Here is a 23,805-nt window from a genome sequence, read left to right as displayed (position 1 = left end):
CTGACACGCTTTCACTGTTTGCACATTCTATTATTTCGCACACCAACATCCACACGGGAGCTGCACCTGCATGGTCTAATTCCTATTAGCATATTCATACTGTCAGAGCATCAACAGGACTGTCTAGGCAGGTAGTGTAGCCTCTTTTGAAATGCAGGTGTATTATTCATGTCAGATACTTGCCCTCTTCCCACATCCTCTCTCTCTCTCTCTCTCTCTCTCTCTCTCTCTCTTTCTCAATTTCTTCAATTGTCACAGTTGACTGGTGCTATATTCCAGTTTAACCCCTTCAGGCAAACACACTGAACAACTAAACAATTTCTCTTTACATGCATGGTGGGACACAGTATCAAACATGTATTTAGACACTTTCATGCTGGCAAACACACACAGAGGACACGCCATTACACCAATGTCTTAAGGTTCGATTCACACTTGCAGTGAGAATTGTCCGCAACAAACTAGTAATCACTGTCAGGATCAAACAGGAACTCAAATAATGCTTTCACGCTGAAATGGTTGGCTTTCTTATTGTCAGCTTTTGGATGTCAGTGGCAGAACGGTAACAGTGCATGCCCCATGTCCGCACACCTTGTGGGAACTGCAAGGACAGGGGTTTGAGTCCCGACTTCTGCAGTGCAATGTCTTAATAAGGCTTCCAGATTTTTGGCTGTCCTTTTCCCTGTGCTCTTCTCCCTGTACCCCAACAGCTGCACCTCCAGTCGCCACACTGTCAAGCTCCTGAAGGGGACAAGTCTGCCTCTTCTATTTTCTATTTTTTTTTTTTCATGCCTGGGCATTAAAACAATAAAGCAAATTCCTTGAACCAGGAACCAACGAGACTCACATTTCTGAATCAGTCGGTATACGATGTCCTCCCAAGCCCGTCCAATCGGCATACTTGGGGTCTTGTGGAAACTCCAGCATGCCTGTTGTGCCTGGCAAGAGGTTCTCTGGAGCACATTCTGAGCTGCTGCCCGAAAGCCCTGGGTGAGGGGAGGTACACATGGCGCCATGACCAGGTGTTGAAGGCAGTAGCGGATACCATCTGCACAGGAATGCGACAGAGCAAACAGCAGCTACGTCGCTGAAAGTGGACCTTGGGAGACAGCTGAAGTTTCCAGAGCACATTGCGAAAACAAGACTCAGACCAGACGTGGTCTTAACATCTGATTCCTCAAAGCAAGTAGTGATCTTGGAACTTACAGTACCCTCGGAAGACCGCATAGAGGAAGCCCATGAGCCGAAGAGGGCCAAACACCTTGAGCTGCTAGAGGCCTGTGGAGGGAATGGCAGGAAGGCCCGCTGTGAGCCTTTCGAGGTGGGCTGCAGGTGATTTCCAGGGCAGTCTCTGCACCGGGCACTCAGGCTCCTTGGCATCAGAGGGTTGCAGGAAAGAAAAGCCATCAGGAACATCATTATAGCGAGGGAAAAGGCTTCAAGGTGGTTGTGGATCAAGAGGAGTGATCCGTGGTGTAGCGTGTTGCTTGGACGCAAGCTGGAGACTGATCGTCCCCAGTTGGGTCACCCAGGTGAGGGTGTCTGATGATCAGACCCGAAACATCCGATGACCCTGGCCTCATCACTGATGATGTGTCCAAGCCACATCATCTACAGACAGACGGACAGTGTTTCTTACTTGGCAATAACTTGTGATTCTGCTGATGGACACTGCTGCGCTACAGAATAGAAATTGCCAGTAAAAAAATATATAGTTTCTATATCATATATGCATACTCAGATGTGAAGTTACAGGAGAGGAGTGATGACACTCCTGAGAGTTGTAAGTTGGTGAGGAAGGAGTACCCAGCAGACAAAAGGAAGGTGCAGGAAAAGCTTCCACCCACACAGGCAGAACGGGCTGAGAATACAATCAAAGAAAATGAACAGACTGAAGAGGTGCAATTCTCCCAGCTTACAGTTTTTCCACTTTAGGTGTTTTCATGTACACAGGCACAGGGAACACTATAATCCCCAATTTTTGAACAAAACATCATTTCACAAAACAAAACATTACACAACTTGAAATCATCTTTAGCATCTAAACTCATGGATGATACCCTTTTGCATCAACATATCCCATCAATCCAACCGTGATGGAGTGAAAACACAGGTGCTATCATCACAGCTCTGCTCAGTTATAATTACCATTGGCCCCCAAGGTCCCCCATACTAATTACAGGTGTTACTGGACAGGTAGGCTCTTAAAGCTAAAGCCGTTTCAGCTTCTACAAAGAGCCATTGTCTGAATGGGAGCCTGTCACAGGGGATAGAAGGTGCCTTGTTTTGGGAGATGGCAGCTGCTGTCACCACCCAGGCCTCAGCACCCCCATGTCGCCATCAGCCTGGTAGTGTAGCTTGTGAAACTGCACAAGACTGCTACACAAACCCTAACTTTTAACTAAGAAAATTAATTAAACTATGTATTTTAAAATGAAGTTACAAATCAAGTTTCCATAGATACTGGACATAGCAATTAGGAAGCTTTGATTGGGTTGCACCATAAATAGACGAATAAATAAAAAATTTAATAATGGATGCAACTATTCTGCATTCATGTTTATTCCTGCAGTTCCCTTTGTGCAAAATGGAATGCAACAGTTGCATGAATTTGTAAAAACTGTTGGATATAACAATTATTACCAGATAGGGTGTCAGCTCTCGACAGACAGATACACTACTGGCCCTCAGTAATTGCCACCTTAATATGATTAATGGTATGTATGGTAAGGTAAGACACTTTAAACTAGGTTTGGTAAAGCCAATAAGATTTACCTATAATGTCTGCAAAGCCTATTATTCAACTGCCGTGAGACTGGGTTGTATTATTTTACTGCTCAGGTAAAACTCCATTCAGTTCCTCCACTGATCTGTTTTGCTTGTGAACAGGGCCACAGCTACCACTGATGACTCTAAGATCATGTCCCTATATTTTTGGGGGATATTTGGGGGTTTAAGCAACATGCATATAGATTATAGATATGTTGTATCAGCTAACTCCCAGTACTTTTAGACTTTAGATATTTTATTTTGTAATGTAACTACTTGGAGATGAGCAAAAAAGGATTAGCAATTTCCTAACTAGAAATAAAAGCAAATAAAAATTTGGGCTGGCTTGTACTCCTTGATCTTAGGTTTTCTGAAATCCTAGCTGTAGCCTGATTGTGATATTTTACTATAACAAAATGGAAGTAAACTGGATTTGAAATGACATTACAACTGGTCATGTCGATTGTGGAAGGAGTCGACCCAGAAAATTAAAAAGAAAAAGAAAATCAGAAGCACAGACTTGACTAATGGATGATGATGACAAAGGAAATTGGGCTGTGGCCCCCACCCTTCCCCCCTCCTAATTGAATTAATTACAAGATGATTGTAGTTTTAGTTAAGCAAATATAAAATGTAGATCTACAGATTTACACACTTATTCTTACAGACTTTAACTGACAGTTTAAAAGGACAAAAAGGTTATACATTGTAGGTGAAAAATATCATTGTGTCGAATATAGCAACCTGCTCTTCCAGTTGATTTCCATTTGTGTTCATTTCCATTCATTGCAATACAGCGGGCTACACTCCGCCACAGACAGTAAATGTCACAGTGTTAAGTTTCCAAGGCATTGTAAAAGAGCTGGCGCGGTCTCTGCCAAAAGGTCAAGAGTGGCCCTTTCGCTTCCTGTCTTCTTCACAAAAAGCTGCAGACCAACGGCACCTACTTCCCAGCACAGTCCAGACCATGAATCACTGGAGCACCAAGGGATACGGAGGGCATTGATCCACACCAAATCCCCTCTCTCAAAAGGTTCACATGAGTGATGAGAGCAACAATGTGCGTGTTTCCATTGACACTGAAAAAGGTGCCAGCTGTAAAGGTCAAGGAAACCAATGCAACCATGTTCCGTTTCTAGGATGTTTTCCATTAGGTCCCCAGTGCACGAGCAGCCATGAAAGCCTGCATGGACATGAATTCAACATAATACCTTTCTCTAAAAGGACTTCAAGGAGAAATAGTTTTTTCAGCTGAGGTGAGTCAACCACCACACCTGGATGAGGCGAGGACAGGGAGCCTTTGCAGATCGCCACGCTAGAACACAATATGCTTCTCCCTCTGCAGTGTGACTCACAAAGCCTTTGACATGACATCACATAAACCTCCACAGCTGCTCAGCTGCTTTGGGGCCGCGTGCAATTCTTTTGTCTCTCTGCAAATATCTTTTTGTCATTTCAGAACAAAACAAGCTGAGGATGAATCGCTTAATGTGCATGCAGACAATTGCGGGGACTGGGAACGCCACAAATAAACAGCCTGTCGTTGCCATTTCATTACACAATTACTTAATTCAAAGTTTGTCAATCTTATCACAACTTCTGACGGCTTTGTTTCAAAGAGATGTTACCGGAAAGGCTTGTGATTAGTATTCCAGCCAGTCCATCAGCCCTCCACTTCCAGGGTCACACCCCCCTCGGAGGTGAACAGTCTAGTATGCAACAATCTGGCTCTTCTGTTTGGTTTTGCAGCTTGTCGAGGCTGAATCTGACCCCTATGGACTAGTTCACAAAGAGGATTCAGTCTTCTCCAGGATGTGCACCCATTTAAGGGTCAACACACAAAGCTCTACACAACAGCTCATGCTGGGAAAAGACTATGGCTGTAAAGTGGACCAGCCCTACTGGATTGAGAGGGGTTCACATGGAAGGCACAAGCAGAACAGAGCAGGCCAGAGCACATGAGGGTCACAGCCACTGAGCACATTTTGATTAGATGGCTTCCTGCCTGGCCTGGAATTCAGCGTGGCTTGAGAGAGCACCACCGGTCAGTCCATGTACTGTGTGTGTGTGTGTGTGTGTGTGTGTGTGTGTGTGACCGCTCAAAATAAAAGGCATGATAGGAAAACCTGTCAGAAAAAAAGTCACTGAATGAATCCTACAATCTATCTTTTTTCCCAATAAAACCAGATCCCTGGGCCTGGCTATGGTCTAACACTCACTTACATGAGGGGAGGAAGAACAGTGAAACCAATGGATACAGTCAGGTCCAGCATTCCTTCATCTGGTCTGGATAGAATAGATTGAGTGACCTGAGATTCGGACCCTTAAGGGCAACACATACTGTGAATGTGTCTGGTAGCATCATGTCATTTGACCCCCGTAGCACACTGGATGTGCCAAACAGACAAAGGAGAAGTAGTCAAAGCACTGTATGGTATGTGACCAACGTTGGGAGTGAAGGTGAAAAAATGCTAGCGGGAAGAGAACGTTAGGCGTGCTTCACCTTCAAGGAGTTGCACACCTGTCCGCTGCTCTTAAAACAGGGTGATCTTGTTTTAGGAGATCCAAGGTATAATGGAGCACACAGATAGCAGGCAGAAATGTTACTGTCTGATTAACATTAGCCCAAGATACGTCTTTATCAGAGTCAAACAGGACAGACTCACATTCTCTTAAATAACCTCCATTCATTTTTCAACTAATTCAGCACAGACTGGAAAATGGGGAGGGGACAATAAACTGCATGCAGGCAGGGTTAACGATTATAACAAAATATAGAAGAAAAAGGAGAGAAAGAAAACATAAGTAAACACATCCGTTGAAATATATAGATGTAACTATAATAAATCATTTGTATGCTAGCTATATAAAAATAAGCCCATACAATATCTTTAATATCACTCTTCTATTGAGGAACTCATAAGGGTCTAAACTGGAAGAGTGGGCTACAAAAAACAAACTGCATTTAGGCAGGGTTAACAATTATACCAAATAGAAAAAAAATGAAAAAAAGGGGAATTTAGGACTTTAGATCAGTAACCACGTCGATGAAATGTAATAGAGGTGACAATAATAAATGACTATCAAAATTAGTAGATTGGATATTTTAAATGAAGGGCTCATATAGCATGAATTGTAATGGTGATTTCTCTCTGTATGCTCCATTATACTTTGGATCTTGTCTCCTAAGGAACTTACGAGATGAGGTATGTGTACCCTGACCAGTCGACTCAACTCGTGATGATCTTGATACGACAAGTGTGCTGGGTTACATTGAAAGAAAATATAGAGATGGCTGTCATAGTGCCCAAACCCTAAACCTCAAATTTTATCTGATAAATCTGATAAATATAAGGCCAATATTCACTCTCTTTGGCTCTGTTTTTGGTCTGTGCCAACTCCTGAGAGAAATATCTAGCTTTCTAATTCCCAAGGCCTCTACATTGACACTTACTTCTTCTTTTGATTTGATTGGCTGATTTGATTTGAAGCGCGAATGGGTGCGTTACCACCGCCCACTGATCTAGAGTGTGGACTAATGATCTACGCTCTCTAATACATACATGGAACAAAAAGAAACACCAACCAATTCTATTCATTAGGCGTGTAAATACTGTAGGAGTTTCAATACTTGTCATCTTAAGATTTGTTTTAGAATATTTCTGATGACACGGTTCACCAGATGCCCTTCAGACTTTCCCCTCCTTTCCCCTCCTTTCCCCATAACTTTTGCTACGTTTACACCTGGGCCACGTTCAGCCCCAACTAGACGTAGCAACACGTATTTTTAAACTGAAACTGGGGTGCGTTCTATGCTCAAGCGCTTTGCGAGAGAAAACATAACTTAAAGGTCCCATGACATGCTGCTTTTTGGAGGCTTTTATATAGACCTTAGTGGTCCCCTAATACTGTATCTGAAGTCTCTTTTATATAGACCTTAGTGGTCCCCTAATACTGTATCTGAAGTCTCTTTTATATAGACCTTAGTGGTCCCCTAATACTGTATCTGAAGTCTCTTTCATATAGACCTTAGTGGTCCCCTAATACTGTATCTGAAGTCTCTTTCATATAGACCTTAGTGGTCCCCTAATACTGTATCTGAAGTCTCTTTCATATAGACCTTAGTGGTCCCCTAATACTGTATCTGAAGTCTCTTTCATATAGACCTTAGTGGTCCCCTAATACTGTATCTGAAGTCTCTTTCATATAGACCTTAGTGGTCCCCTAATACTGTATCTGAAGTCTCTTTCATATAGACCTTAGTGGTCCCCTAATACTGTATCTGAAGTCTCTTTCATATAGACCTTAGTGGTCCCCTAATACTGTATCTGAAGTCTCTTTCATATAAACCTTAGTGGTCCCCTAATACTGTATCTGAAGTCTCTTTCATATAGACCTTAGTGGTCCCCTAATACTGTATCTGAAGTCTCTTTCATATAGACCTTAGTGGTCCCCTAATACTGTATCTGAAGTCTCTTTTATATAGACCTTAGTGGTCCCCTAATACTGTATCTGAAGTCTCTTTTATATAGACCTTAGTGGTCCCCTAATACTGTATCTGAAGTCTCTTTCATATAGACCTTAGTGGTCCCCTAATACTGTATCTGAAGTCTCTTTCATATAGACCTTAGTGGTCCCCTAATACTGTATCTGAAGTCTCTTTCATATAGACCTTAGTGGTCCCCTAATACTGTATCTGAAGTCTCTTTTATATAGGCCTTAGTGGTCCCCTAATACTGTATCTGAAGTCTCTTTTATATAGACCTTAGTGGTCCCCTAATACTGTATCTGAAGTCTCTTTTATATAGACCTTAGTGGTCCCCTAATACTGTATCTGAAGTCTCTTTTATATAGACCTTAGTGGTCCCCTAATACTGTATCTGAAGTCTCTTTTATATAGACCTTAGTGGTCCCCTAATACTGTATCTGAAGTCTCTTTTATATAGACCTTAGTGGTCCCCTAATACTACCTAGCATTATATACTACTTAGATTTTAACGCCAATGTATACCTACTTCAGCAGTAAATGAGTCTGATGTCTGCATTTGGGTCCTTCCCACTCTCCCTAACTGATTGCTGTTTGCAGTAGGAGCCCATTGTAAGTTCACCCATGGAAATACACACACCGAGTCAGTAAGTATGTTGTTAGCTACCTAACAGCTATTCACTGTACAGTCAGTACATTGACTGACTGATTGTACAAGTAAATCTTGCCTCAAGTTTAACACTAAAGTTAACTGCCGACAAAGTGAAGGACACATGAGAAACTAGATGTGTCCAGCTCGACAACAAAAAGGAAAAGGCCATCTGAAATCCTGCCCTGTCTTATCTCAGTGCGGATACAAAAGGGTGATCACCTACAGTACCTACCTCACCCTCTTTCCCCCTACCTCTCTATCCTCCCTCTCTCTCATAAATCTCCCAAAAGTAAAATAGAAAAAAATCCCTCTTTTGATTCTTCTTTTCCAATCATCCCACGCCTCAATGTGCTGACCGGCCCTTTCGGCTAATGTGCCCCCGACCCCCCTGTTGTAGCCACATGAAGAATATGTAATTACAGTCGAGTTGAGGCCAGATAGATGACTGTGTGTAAAGCCACAATGCAGCCCCGGGAAGAGTGATTCTGCCCAGGAACCATTATCAGATTAAGAACCCCCCTTCTTCTTCTGTGTTTGGGCCTCGGCTATATCTCCTACGGCTGACTTAGTCCCTCTTTCACTGTACGCCTTTCTGCCTCTCTCTGGTTTTTTGTCTTTCCCTCTGGTCTCCCAGACGTGCCAGGTTACATGGCATTGTCCAGTTAGCCCACTACAGAAGAAAGATTGAGATAGAAGGAGGGAAGTGAGAAATCTGTGATGAAAAGGCAAGACGGAAGTGTACATTTACATCTATCAGGAAGTTATATAAGCGCTGGGCAGTTTTAATATAGAATATCCTGTGTGGAGTTTTTCTGCCTACTAATGTTTGAAATTCTTGTGAAACCATAATGATAGGATATTATGTGGGTTTGCAAAGGCAAGTTCATTTTCGGTATATAGTGATCCCCTAATACTGTATCTGAAGTCTCTTTTATATAGACCTTAGTGGTCCCCTAAGGTTGGTTGGGGTGATGGATGGCAGTGTTGTAGTACTCGAGAACGGTCTTGATCTCAAGACTTTGAATTTTTGAAGGGCTCGGTCTCGTCTCGGAATCGACCGCATTTATACTTGTTCTCGGATAAAGAGGACTCTGGATTTTATTTCATGACTGATTTATGTGTTGAAACTTACAAATGCAACCAATAACTTGACTCATATCTAATTTGAAATGTGTTACAGTAAACCCCCTATCCCCCCTTTACACACACTCCCAAGGAGAAGAAGCTCTGGCTGTCACACAAATCTGGTCTTGGTCTTGACTCGGTCTCGCCTTGTCATGGTCTTGGTCTTGGTCTTGACTCGGTCTCGCCCTGCCATGGTCTTGGTCTTGGTCTTGACTCCGTCTCGCCCTGCCATGGTCTTGGTCTTGACTCGTCTCGTCTCGATACACTCTGGTCTTGGTGATGACTTGGTCTCGGTTTAGGTGGTCTCAGATACAACACAGGTGGATGGGTCAAACAACACATAACTTTCACCCAGGAGACCGGGGATGATGACGTTCTTGTCCCGCGTGCCACAGAAATGTGCATTTTGTAACCCCACCCACAATCTTTTCCTAAACCTAACTGTCCCATTTTTGTGCCACGTCAGTCAATACGTCCCGGAGACTTTTAGCGTAAATAACAAACGCCAAACAAGCGTCCTTATTTTACGCTGATGGGAGAGTGAGAATGTGTCGCAATCCATAGAACGATATTTGAAGTAAAAAGGAAAGGCAGGCCTATGCCACTTAAAATGGGTGCTTCATTACTTTATTCAGAGTCATTCGCGGAGCACGCCTAAGACAGAGGTCAACCCGGAGAGCTCTGCTGTTCTTACTTTGCAATGAGACTGCCTGAGAATATCTTTATAAATTGTAGTAAAGAGTAGGAGAAGACATGTAGTTTCATTTTAGATCATATATAGGCGAGTATGATTTTTTTTTTATTGCATCTCAATTCACTCAACAATGAGAATGGTAATAGAGTTTAGCAATGGATTGACATTTCTTAGCTTCTTACCTATCAAAAGAGACCATTATATTCATACAGGCCTTATGGTTGAAGAGCTAGCCCTGATTCTTTTTGGGTATGTCATTTTATGCCTTTCTTTCCAAGGGATAGGCCTAGGTTACAAGACATTAAAAAGTTGGTTTATGTTGCTTTCCTCATAATTTCTATTAGACAATTTTCTATTTGATGAAATGGATTCCCTGAGATGGCAAAAGCTATTATAGCTTCATGTACAGAAACCTGAATTTGCAAACATGAATTAGGTTGGCTATGTGTAATTGCACCGCGCACACACACACACACACACACACACACACACACAACATTATCAATATTGAAGCATTCACATACTTATTTAGACGTCAATTACCATGTCAACAGTCAAAGCTTCAAAGCATTTGGGACAGCCCTATGAGTGTGTTCACTGTTTTTGTGCGTGCCAAAGTAGGTGTGTGTGTGTCTGTGCGATCATCTCCACTTGTGTACTAGTGACTCATCCACCAGCTATTGTCTGACATTAGAGACGAGCCTATAGGCATTAGCTCATCTGTAAACACACTCATTTCAGCTTCCTGAAATACAGTACATGGGAAAATGTATCAACTGGCTGGACGACAAAGGAAATGACAGCGTCCTTTGTGTGAACGACGGAAGAGACTGAATTCAAGAGGCTGTTGGCGTGAGGGCCGATGACAGGTGTGATGCTGGAGTTTGGGTTATGTTATGCCAGAGGCCCACAAGTGGTCTGGAAATGTGACAGTGGAGAGAGCAGGGGAGAGAGGGCAACAGCGTTTACAAATTCAACCAGACAGGAATACTCATAAACACGACCCGCATGCGTACGGCAGGTTGTAATCGCAGCGACATGTATGCGCAGCATGCTCTGAAGTCACACACAAACAGGCAGCTGCGAGCGTGTGATTGGGACTCTCTGGGGTTCCATTTCTTATAAGTGTGTCATCACATAGCTGTGTCTTCCTGTGTGTGTGTGTGATGAGTGCGATGGCATGCGTGTGCATGCTTGCCTTTGCAGCTGTTGCGACCCAGCATCGCTGTTCTGTGCTATCCCACCCCCACCCGCCAACGCCACCTCGGAGGATTAGCCGACCGCGCACGCTGGGGACCACATCACAGCCAATCACGCATTCATGGGAAATTCAATTTCTCCGACACACTAGGGTGATTTGTACCCTGACACAGGGCTCTATCTCGCCCCGCGAATTGTGTCTCAAATTGAAAAAGCAAGCGGAGAAGGGCTTTCACAATGGGGCCCGAACAGAACAAAATATAAAGAATGTTAGGCAGGGCGGTGGGGGGAAAAACATTGTTAATGTGCGAGTATTTCCAGTCCACAGTGGAGACAAACGGCCCCGACTTATTTGTTATACCCTTCCCTGTGGCATGAGGAAAATTCATCTGCATATCAATGCTTTTGCACAACTTACTGCCAATTAACTATTTCTGTACAGCTGGGGACATTAGAGGGCTACCTTCTCCCTTCTCTCTCCAATTTCCATTCCAGTCCTATAATTCTGATTTTTTAACAGTTTTCCCAACCCCCACTATGACACAGTAATTTGCATTTGATGCAGTTGTTTGCCCCCTTTCGGCATCATTAACATCGTGCATCCCATCCCCATATTAAGATAATCTGCAGAGAGATAAGGAGTTGTCATAGCAGTAATGGAGGGGGCACCGTTGGGACTCACACATGCTGCGCAGACGCCAGTGGGCTAATTAAAGGCAATCGGCATTTCACACAGAAAGTGTCACCCCTGTAATAATCCCACTGCTGCTTCCAAAATTCCCCATTGTGCTTGTCATTTTCCCTTACCTGCGTTTTCACTCTTCCCAGAGGATGATGGCCTGAATATGCAGACACTGCTGCTGGCATATGGCAAGGTCACGGGGCACGGTCAAGAGGAAGAGGTGCATGTTGGGGGGTTCAGGTGAGGGTCTTGGCGCCAGCGTTGTGCACGAACGTGCTCATGTTTTTGCTGAGCGGCGAACTGAACACATCCGTTTACAACTATTGAACGTGAACGCGACCCTAACTAAAGGACCCGAGGATGTACGACAAGCGACATGCTGGTGGATTACTTTAACGAGAGACCGTATTAACTGGTGACTTTTAGCCAAATGCGTGCCTGGTTGCTCGTAGTCACTAGTTAATTTTAATCTCTGTGGACTGAACTTTGAGCTAGCTCTTGTGAAGTGTGAACTTGCACAACACTGTCTGCCGCAATCTCTTGTCAAGATGAATCTCAGCCCCAGGTAAGGCTAATTGTGAGAGTAAAAGCATTCGACAGACTTGTCCGCCTATTAAGTTCCATCCATCCATCCATCCATCCATCCATCTTCGTCCGCTTATCCGGTGTCGGGTCGCGGGGGTCGCAGCTCCAGCAGGGGACCCCAAACTTCCCTTTCCCGAGCAACATTAACCAGCTCCGACTGGGGGATCCCGAGGCGTTCCCAGGCCAGGTTGGAGATATAATCCCTCCACCTAGTCCTGGGTCTTACCCGAGGCCTCCTCCCAGCTGGACGTGCCTGGAACACCTCCCTAGGGAGGCGCCCAGGGGGCATCCTTACCAGATGCCGGAACCACCTCAACTGGCTCCTTTCGACGCAAAGGAGCAGCGGCTCTACTCCGAGCTCCTCACGGATGACTGAGCTTCTCACCCTATCTCTAAGGGAGACGCCAGCCACCCTCATGAGGAAACCCATTTCGGCCGCTTGTACCCTGGATCTCGTTCTTTCGGTCATGACCCAGCCTTCATGACCATAGGTGAGGGTAGGAACGAAAACTGACCGGTAGATCGAGAGCTTTGCCTTCTGGCTCAGCTCTCTTTTTGTCACAACAGTGCGATAGATTGAATGCAATACCGCACCCGCTGCGCCGATTTTCCGACCAATCTCCCGCTCCATTGTCCCCTCACTCGCGAACAACACCCCAAGGTACTTGAACTCCTTCACTTGGGGTAAGGACTCATTCCCTACCTGGAGAAGGCATTCCATCGGTTTCCTGCTGAGAACCATGGCCTCCGATTTAGAGGTGCTGATCCTCATCCCAACCACTCGGGTTCAATGCCCCCAGCCTCCACAGGGATGCACGAAAAGCTCCGCCGGAGGTGTGAGTTGAAAGTCTGTCGGACAGGGGCCTCCTCCAGACGTTCCCAGTTTACCCGCACTACACGTTTGGGCTTACCAGGTCTGTCCAGAGTCTTCAACCACCCTCTGACCCAACTCACCACCAGATGGTGATCGGTTGACAGCTCTGCCCCTCTCTTCACCCGAGTGTCCAAAACATACGGCCTCAGATCAGATGAAACGATTATGAAATCGATCATTGACCTTCGGCCTAGGGTGCTCTGGTACCAGGTACACTTATGAGCATCCCTATGTTCGAACATGGTGTTCGTTATAGACAATCCATGACTAGCACAGAAGTCCAACAACAAACAACCACTCTGGTTTAGATCAGGGAGGCCGTTCCTCCCAATCACGCCTCTCCAGGTGTCTCCATCATTGCCCACGTGTGCGTTGAAGTCCCCCAGCAGAACAATGGAGTCCCCCACTGGAGCCCCATGCAGGACTCCAGTCAAGATCTCCAAGAAGGCCGAATACTCCGAACTCCTGTTTGGTGCATATGCACAAACAACAGTCAGAGTTTTCCCACCCACAACCCGCAGGCGTAGGGAGGCGACCCTCTCGTCCACCGGGTAAACTCCAACACAGCGGGCGCCAGCCGGGGCTTGTGAGTATCCCCACACCCGCCCGGGCCTTACACCCTGGGCAACTCCGGAGAAGAAAAGAGTCCAACCCCTATCCAGGAGTATGGTTCCAGAACCAAGACTGTGCGTAGAGGTAAGCCCCACCAGATCTAACCGGTAGCGCTCCACCTCCCGCACCAGTTCCGGCTCCTTCCCCACAGATAGGTGACGTTCCACGCCCCCAGAGCCAGCGTCTGCCGCCCGGGTCTGGTCCGCCGAGGCCCCTGACCTTCACTGCCACCCATGTGGCATCGCACCCGACCCCAACGGTTCCTCCCACAGGTGTTGGGCCCATGGGCTGGAGAGATGGGAGCCACGTAGCTTGTTCGGGCTGTGCCCGGCCGGGCTCCGTGGCAAACCCGCCACCAGGCGCTCGCCGACGAGCCCGCCCGTCTGGGCCTGGCTCCAGACGGGCCCCCGGGCTTCCTCCGGGCAGGGTCACTCCATCTCTACCTTGCTTATTCATTGGGGTTTTTGAACCATTCTTTGTCTGGCCCCTCACCTGAGACCACTTTGCCTTGGGAGACCCTACCAGGAGCACAAAGCTCCAGACAACACAGCCCTCAGGTTCACAGAGACACACAAACCTCTCCACCACGATAAGGTGATGGTTAAGTTGTTTGTCTGAAAACCTTTACTCAACTAGTGTTCATTTTGTCAGACGAGACGAGACTAAATAGGTTTGTCAATGCCCTTTGACTGCTCCAATGTCCAAAAACGCTGACTAAGACTAAATTAACATGCATTATTGTTGACTAGGGTGCAGAGCTGGACGACCCATAAGCAAACTAAGCGGCTTCTTAGGGGCCCGTGGCTAACAGAGGGCCCCCAAGAGCTCTTGAAATGTCCCACAACAGAGCCGGTCTATTTAAAGATAGCGTTGCTACTAACAGGTCTCACACTAGTCTTTAAATGCTTATTTTTACATTATGAGTGCTTAAACTAATATTTACAATACACAAGTTGGTTTAGTGTGCCAAGTGCAGTGGCAACATGTTACAATGTGGAGAATCCCCAAACCAAATCCTGTTTATGGCCCCCAAAAGTCTAGGGCCAGCCCTGCTAGGGTGCGTGGTGGCCTAAGAGCTAGGCTAAGGCTAACCCCACATAAACTACCACTACCAGTTTATTCCTAGCCAATGTGCGGTCACTGGTGAATAAACTGGATGAAATACGACTCTGGATTACCTCTCACAGACGGATTATGGACTGTAATATCATGATTTTCAATGAAACCTGGTTGAACGGCCGTGTTCCGGACGTTAGCAATCGAACTGGAGGGGCGGACTATGTTCAGAGCTGACAGATCAACTGAAGACTCCGGTAAGACCAGAGGCGGTGGTTTGTGCATTTATGTCAACAATGCATGGTGTACGAACGCTGTCGTGACCGGGAGTCACTGTTCTGAGAAACTAGAATATCTGTCATGTTAAATGCCGGCCATTTTACCTACCCAGAGAATTCACATGTACTGTTATCATGGCCGTTTATGTTCCCCCTGATGCCAATGCTAACCCAGCTAACAATTAGGAGCGGGCCGCTTCCGTAAAACCTGCGGCGCTGTCGACTGAGTCGCGGCATCGGCTGAGTCATGGCAACCGCAATTAGGCCAAGTCATTTTGCCACCAGCAGGCAGGCATCCTACCGCAGATATAACTTTTTCTTTTGGCTCGTCTACCAATGTTGGGTAACAGAAACAAAAGCCAGCCTAAATATTTTTATCCAGCCAACATTTATTTAGCCAACATCATTTTATAATAATAATAATATTATTATTATTATTATTATTATTATTATTTAAGACTAGGCCTACATTAGCCTACAGGGCTCTCAAGTTTTGAACTGAGTTCAGAGTGAGGTTTGGCGACGGGTCTGATCTGATAAATTACATAAATTTGTACAAATAAAAAAATATATTTATTTAATTCAGCATTTCTTTTTGTGTGTGTGTGTGTGTGTGTGTGTGTGTGTGTGTGTGTTTCAATTTACCAGCATTGACTGGTGACCGCTGTTAATTTTAACCTTTGTGTTGACTTTGGGTCACATTTGGCCCGTTTTCATTTTTTTGTTTTATCTCAGAAAATATAGGTCGTAGAAATAAGCGCTGATAATAAGTAGAAGAAAAATTTAACAATTTAAAACGTTGGAAAAAGCAAAAACTAACTGTTAAAAAAGGCGTCAAAAACAAGGTAGCCGGGAAGACAAAACTCTGGGCTCGGCTCAGACCCTTTTTACCAGTATGAAGCCGATTTCAACGGTAGCATGCTCAGCTCATCACTGGAGTGACGTGTGCACAACTTTGGGTGAAATAAAACTCAACGCCTGACTTAGAATCATCCCTTTTGAACCCTGCGCACTTACGGTGAACTTAGCTAAGTGTTCCATTTCCTTAAAAAGCATCAACATTTTAGGCAAAGCATAGTTTCAATCGAGTTCCCTTAACATCCTATATTAACTCTACATATTTATAACTGTTGCTGAAATGTTGATTGTTATCGATACGTTTAAACGTAGTAAATGTTTAAACTAAAAGAGAGAATTCAGAGCTCAAATTCAATTAATAATTATTAATAAGGACAACAGACCATTCTTTATCGTGTCTAAGTAGCTAAAGTAGTGCAAGTTACGTGTAATATATATGAAAGTGGCTCCGACTTTTATGGTGCGAACGAAGCTAGCTAACATTAACGCTGTTTAGCTCAAGGTAGCTAACATTGACTAGCTGGGCTGTTAGCTTATGGTTTCGTTGCAGCTTGGAAAATAATATGTCTTGAGTAAAGTAGTGCAAGTTGGGGGTAATATAGACTATATGACAACAATATGAGCCTGACTAACCTTCTAGCTACATAGATCTTTTACTTGCATATTGTTTGTAATTAACTTCAAATGTGTCTGACTTATCAATGCCAGCGGGATAGTTTGTGTTCACTCACTTACTATATTTTTTATATATATATAGCCATATTTTTTTATTTCTATTTCCATACACAGGTGTTTGTGTGTATATGGGATGTCACAATTATAGATTTGTGTGTTATATAATGATGAGAACCTTGTGTACTGGTGAAATGCTTTCTTATCAAAGTAACTTAAACACGTCTTGATGGATTTTATGCACTGTGTACAGATCTGGTAGTGGGGTGATGTCATAATGGTTATTGTGTTGGGCTTGGACTAAGAAAGGGAAATCGTAATGCTTTAGTATACTAAGACATTATGGATGGTTTTGTACCATTCTAATCTTTTTTTCTTTTTTCCTCAGGTAATCTTGCTTTTGCTGTTCTAGTTAAATAAACACTGCTCTAAGGTAAGAATGGCTGATCAAATACATTCTTACAAATCTAATCTGAGACGCAAGGCAGTTAAATCTGTGTCTAATTTGCCGCAAGGTATTGAGAACGAGCTTGTTGACGATGATCTGACTGATGACCACACTGTACATGACTTAGACGTTGTAAACTGTGACGACAGTGATGACTTGATGCATGACTGGAACTTTGACAGTGACTGTGATGATAGAGAGGGCCATTCTGAGAATAGACCTGACCTTGCTGATGATTTAGTCAATTGGGCTTTGGAGTTTAATATCACCATGGTTGCACTTACTGCTTTGTTGTCTATCCTACATTTTCATCACCCCAATTTGCCAAGAGATGGGAGGACTCTCCTCAAAACAGTCACCAACTACAAAATCCTACCTGTAGCAGGAGGTGCCTTCTTTTACTTTGGTGTATTGAATGCTATAACAGGCCTTCTTGAAAATGTGTGGATGAAACTCCCTAGCAAGCATTGCCTGCAGTTACAGTTAAACTTTGACGGGCTCCCATTGTTTAAGAGTAATAACCAGCAGCAGTGGCCCATTCTAGGTTTATTGAAGGAAAGCGGTAAATGTCCCTTCATGATTGGCATTTTTGGAGGGGATTGCAAACCCAAATCACTCACGGAGTACTTGAGGGACCTGGTGAGTGAGTTGAGTAGTCTTCAGTCTGGGTTTTGGTTCAAAAGAAAGCAGTTTTTTCTGCGAGTCTGTTCTGTTGTGTGTGACGCTCCAGCCCGAGCTTTTGTTAAACGCATAAAGAGTCATTCAGGCTATTCAGCTTGTGATAAATGTGTACAGACGGGTGTATATATAAGAAATCGCATGACTTTTCCACAGACTGACTCCGCCTTAAGAACGGATGTTAGTTTCAGGCAAATGTTGGATGAAGATCATCATGTAGCACAGTCTCCTCTGACTGTTCTTGGTATCGACATGGTACTTGATTTTCCTCACAATTACATGCATTTGGTGTGTCTTAGGGTTGTTTGACCTGTGGTGTAGTGGGCCTTTGCCAACTCGCTTGTCTGGTCAGCTGGTTAAAGCACTATCTCAGAACCTACAGGAACTGAAGAATAACATTCCATGTGAGTTTGCTAGAAAGCCTAGAGCGTTTGAGGAAAGAGGGAGATGGAAGGCTATGGAACTACGACAGTTCTTGCTGTATACAGGCCCTGTCGCTCTCGTAGATGTTCTGTCTGCTCCAGTCTACCACAACTTTATGCTGCTGTCGCTTGCTATTTTTATGCTGGCTAATCCTGTGGTGGATGTAGGGATATGTGACTGTGCAAAGACACTACTTGTGTCATTTGTTGAACATTTTGGCAGACTTTATGGTGAGGGCTTTCTGGTGTACAATTTGCATGGCCTTGTTCATTTGAGCGATGATGTTAAGATACATGGATGTATTGATGTGATATCTGGGTTCCCTTTTGAAAATTTTCTTGGTGAGGTAAAGCGCAGTTAGGGGGCCAAATTTCCCAGTTGCCCAGATTGTTCGCTGCTTGTCTGAGCGTACCAATAATAGAAGGGTCCATGATGGCCATGTGAAAGCTGGAACTGCATTAAAGAAAGAGCATGTTGGTGGCCCCTTACCACAGGGTGTTAGAGGAGGAATACAGGAGTTTAAAGAGTTGCAAACAGATCAGTTTTGTGTTAAAATTACAGCGGGGGATAACTGTATTAAAATAGGTAATGACATTGGCTTGCTTCAGAATATCCTCTTGGTTGAAGGTAATATGCACTTGGTGTACTATCAGTTCCATGCTGTTGAGCCATTCCTCAGTTCATCTAGCCTTGGCGTGTTTCTTCTCTCACAGTTGTCAGAGAGTTTAAAGTGCATTAAAGTTGATGATGGCCTTCGTAAATATGTCCTCCTCCCCTTCAAAGACAAACATGTGGGAATGCCTTTGTTGCATTTACATTAGACATTGTTGTGTTGAGATTAAGTTTAATTTTTTATTACATTTTTTATCATAATTGGTGCCCCATTTAATGTTTTGTTTTAAAATGTTGCTGTAGTATATGTTAAAGGGGAACTATGCAGTTTTTTAGCCTAATTTACCTTAACTGAACAGCTTCGGAGTCATTGGAATGGTTATGACTTTTTTCGGGTTGAATGGTGCCTGTCTCGCTCCCTCCTAGCACCTGTGAGCGGAAAAACCACCCTTGCAACTTTTGGCTGGTGAGCCGCGGACTCAGCGTCAAGAAGTATTGCGTGATATCAGGTCTCGCGATGTAAAAAATTGCTTCACGACACTGCACACATACACTGAGCCGGCAAAAAAGAAGCAGAAAGCTAGGAAATCCGTGTCGGAGGAACAGAGAAAGAGGAAACGGCAGACTGATCGAGCGAGGAGTCAGACACAAGTAAACATCGGACCTGCGTTTTCAGAATGGCGAGAACTGAGACAAACGGAAGCCTGCAAATCCCATGCTGACCTGGCGTTCTTGCTGTTGCACTTGTAAGTATCTTTGATCAGAAACTTTATCTGCCACAGAGTTTCTTGTCCGCTTGATGTTGGCAAACGCAAGTTGCTTCTGCTCCGACAGCATTCTAAGGCAATTGCAGGGAAAAAATAATGTTACGGACCCGGGAGAGAAGGGTAATATTTCGAGAAAAACAGTGAGAACAGCAAAGAAATTGACAAAACTGCATAGCGCCCCTTTAATATGTTGTTGTTCTATAGCTACATTTCTACATTTCCTACATTTCTTCTTCTTCTTTATAGAATGTATCATGTCGTGGAGTTTGTCAACTCAAAGGAGGTTGAAGTTGTCCACTCTAATTGGCTGAAAGGAGGCCAAAGTTTCTGGCCCCCTTTTGTATCTCTTGCAAAGCTGCGTAGGGCAGCTAAAGATGGGGTGATTCCCGGTGCTGACTGGACTCGATTCAGAGTCCGTGTAATGTATTCACATGGTATAGTAATGCTTCATTCTCAAATTACACCATTCCACACTTATTGAATTGAAACCTTACTGCAAAAGTAACCTAATAAGGCCCCCATCCATTTACACCTAATCTGCATTTGTGTTTACAGACGTGTATGAGATTGCCTGTGCAAAGCTGCTAGAGGCTACAATTACTTCTGATCTAAACACTGAAGATGAGGACAACAGGCCAGAGTACATGAAGAGAAAGAATAGGTAGGAGTGGTCCATAATTTCCTTCAAAGCATTTCAATGGCTGCGTCAAAAGTAATACCTGGGCCAACAATTAGGCCACCAACTAGAGGGCCTTACAATGCACCCCGCAACCTCCTGACAAAACCAACTTTTTTTAAATCTATTAAATATAATTTAGTATTCATTGCGATGACAAACTGACATCCCAATGTAATCAATGTTAGAGGCTGTAGAAGAATAGTGAGCAGCAATGAAGAGGAGGAGGAGGAGGAAGAGAAACAGGGGAGGACTGCTGCACCTCGTGCCCCAACCAAAAAGAAATCTTACACTATACTTGCACCAGCCCCCTGCATCCCATCTCTTGATGGTAGGCCTGTTAGTTGTTACAGTAGTTTCCATTCATCTTTTATTAAGCATCTGGGTGAATCTAACATAACGGCCAATTGCACCTTTGTGACAGCTCTAGGTGAAGGGAGTCTTTTCATTTTCTTTTAGAACATCCCACAAGTACGTGACACACAAAACAGGTCTTCTCGTGAGGCTGTGCCTACAGGTAGGAATTCTACAAAGTGATCTCTCTTGGTTTACTCTAACATACTAGCCTGACAAGCCAGTCCCACATCAGATGTTGGGTCTAGGAACTCACCATTGGTGGGGATCAATCCGAGGGGCAGGATAAACTGTCTTTCAAATTCCCTCTGCACGCAATAGGATAGCACTACAACCAACCAGAGCAATGCTAGTTGATAGATTAAGCTTTTGCCGTATCTGGTTGGCAAAACTCCAAACACATCTTCCTTTTTTTTAACAATGACTCCAGTGCTTCCAAGTCTTCCAAAGTTGCGGCCAAACCGTTTCGAAAGACCGCTGTTTGCCAGCAGCAGCAGGGAAGTAGCATGGAAATCACGCGGAACCGTCGCAACTCTGCCGTCATTATGTTAAACTCACCCACCGACTCTATACACGATGTGATTGGCCTGAGCAGAATTTTTTTTTTTCCAGCTCACATACAACGGAGAGTTGCTAGACTGACACTGGCTGCAAATTACATTAGCTGCTGCTAGGGTGCGTCTAGATTTCTAGGCTACTGACATTCAGTATCTACGTACAATGTTTTGCTACTAATCTGCTATGCCTACTTTTTCTTTTGTCTTACAGCAATTGCCAAGGAGATCCTCCTCCAACTTGATTCTATCAGAGAACAGCAGTTGCTCATCCTGGTGCAGCTCCAAAAAATCTCCAGCAGTTCCAGACGCCTCGCCAGACCCAACACATTTTGGGCTCCCACTTTCAACTATTGAGGCGCTACAACATTTAGAGGAGACATTAAAGAATCCAGAAGAGAAGAAGAATTTGGTGAGTTAAATGATGCATTAATCAGATCATTCCTAAAAGTCAGTCCCCACACTCACTCATGCTATATTCCTTAAATAACTAATGAGGTACATGTCTTTTTGTTCTCCTTGGAATGGTTGGAGGCATGACTCTTAAAGACACCGTGGGGCGGGTCCTGAAAAGAGCAATGAACACCTCGCTGGCTAGACTCATTAATTGGAGTGGGGCCAACCGAAAGATGAAAAATGTGGTTCTGGGTGAGTGTTATAGCTGGATAACTGCAATGTGGTGATATCCAAATTAAGTGTTGGTGGTTACTGAGTAACATCACATGGTCATGCTGCCCTCTTCTGTCTTGTATTTTTCTCAGATGCAGTCCGCCGGAATGCCCTAACCAAAGATTCTACGGAAAAGGAAATAGAGCTCCTCATTACCAGGTGGCTGCAGCTAGTCTCTGATAGGGATGGTGGCTGAAGCCAGAGGGCAAACAGGCAGGCCGTGTAGACAAAACTCAAACGCCTGTGTATGTATTTGGACCATGGTCGGGAACTACAGCTCCACACAGAAAGGCAGGACACAGCTGGTCCGTTTTGAATGAACTTGATCTCATTGTTATATAGACATTTGTTGCACTCATATTTCCCATCACCTGAAACTGCAAGTTACAATGATCAAGTTTCTCATGGGAATGAGCAGGGCAAATATTATTGTTTCATGTTACTGTACAATCATATTATTGGCATTTCTCTTAAGTTGGATGCGTGAGAAAAAATGAACCCTTGTGTTGTCCTTGGGTCAAATTTGACCCATTTTTATATCAAAATTATGGGTTTCTTTGAACCAAATTGCCCCAAAATAACATGAATGCGTGGATGTATGTTGTATGGAAGCCATGTAACATTCTTGGCAGGTAAAATTAATGATTACTTTCATCAAATTGTGGGTTTGTTACTTTTTTTCAATTTTATAGCATTTGAAATAATCTGATCCACTCAACATCCTCTGTGTTTTAGCCTTAATCGGGCCGCTTTTGGACCGCACAATTTTTGCTAGCTGGGAAGCAAGCAATGAAAGAACTACATGCTGCCATTAGCAAACAGCACACTGCACACACAGAAGGGGCGTTTATTGCTGCAGGGGATTTCAATCATTCAAACCTCAAGTCTGTACTCCCCAAGTTCTACCAACATGTCTCCTGCCCGACCAAAGGGGACAGAATCTTTGGACAAGGTGTACACAAACAGCCTACAGGGCTACACCACTACTGTTTAGATCTTACTTCACACACTTCAGGCTGCTGCAGCTAGCCCAGGGGAGAGGGAGGAGGACTAGCCCAGGGAGGACTGGAGGACACTAGGTGGTAGCCCAGGGAGAGCTGGAGGACCAGGTGGGAGAGACTGGAGGACACTAGGTGGTATAGCCCAGGGGGAGACTGGAGGACACTAGGTGGTAGCCCAGGGAGAGACTGGAGGACACTAGGTGGTACATCCCAGGGGAGAGACTGGAGGACACTAGCCCAGGGAGAGACTGGAGGACACTAGGTGGTATAGCCCAGGGGAGAGACTGGAGGACACTAGGTGCTACAGCCCAGGGGAGAGACTGGAGGACACTAGGTGGTACAGCCCAGGGGAGAGACTGGAGGACACTAGGTGGTACAGCCCAGGGGAGAGACTGGAGGACACTAGGTGGTACAGCCCAGGGGGAGACTAGGTGGAGCCCAGGGGGACACTAGGTGGTACAGCCCAGGGGAGAGACTGGAGGACACTAGGTGCTATAGCCCAGGGGGAGAGACTGGAGGACACTGGAGGGTGGTATAGCCCAGGGGAGAGACTGGAGGACACTAGGTGGTATAGCCCAGGGGAGAGACTGTAGGACACTAGGTGGTATAGCCCAGGGGAGAGACTGGAGGACACTAGGTGGTATAGCCCAGGGAGGAGACTGGAGGACACTAGATGGTATAGCCCAGGAGAGAGACTGGAGGACACTAGGTGGTACATCCCAGGGGAGAGACTGGAGGACACTAGGTGCTATAGCCCAGGGGAGAGACTGGAGGACACTAGGTGCTATAGCCCAGGGGAGAGACTGGAGGACACTAGGTGCTATAGCCCAGGGGAGAGACTGGAGGACACTAGGTGGTATAGCCCAGGGGAGAGACTGGAGGACACTAGGTGGTATAGCCCAGGGGAGAGACTGGAGGACACTAGGTGGTACAGCCCAGGGGAGAGACTGGAACACACTAGGTGGTACAGCCCAGGGGAGAGACTGGAGCACACTAGGTGGTACAGCCTGAGACATGCACAATAAAAGAAATTGCTTTCTGCATTTTTGTTTTGCTTTTCCATTGTACCGAACTCGTACC

At 44.8% G+C, this 23,805-nt stretch overlaps 1 protein-coding gene and 1 long non-coding RNA gene across 2 annotated transcripts in view; one reads left to right on the top strand and one right to left on the bottom strand.

Annotated features, from left to right (window-relative positions):
* The window catches only part of sorcs2 (sortilin-related VPS10 domain containing receptor 2), a 371,041-nt gene that overhangs the window by 326,852 nt on the left and 20,384 nt on the right, over positions 1-23,805 (bottom strand). The window lies entirely within an intron of this gene.
* On the top strand, positions 16,927-20,589 carry LOC114545657 (uncharacterized). Its single transcript, XR_003690921.1, has 4 exons — positions 16,927-16,976; positions 20,027-20,132; positions 20,336-20,478; positions 20,572-20,589. It is a non-coding gene; the product is annotated as an uncharacterized LOC114545657 (long non-coding RNA).

The sequence above is a fragment of the Perca flavescens genome, chromosome 19 (assembly GCF_004354835.1).
Source record: "Perca flavescens isolate YP-PL-M2 chromosome 19, PFLA_1.0, whole genome shotgun sequence".
In the NCBI taxonomy this organism is placed as follows: Eukaryota; Metazoa; Chordata; class Actinopteri; order Perciformes; family Percidae; genus Perca; species Perca flavescens.
This window is presented reverse-complemented; position numbering and strand designations above follow the sequence as displayed.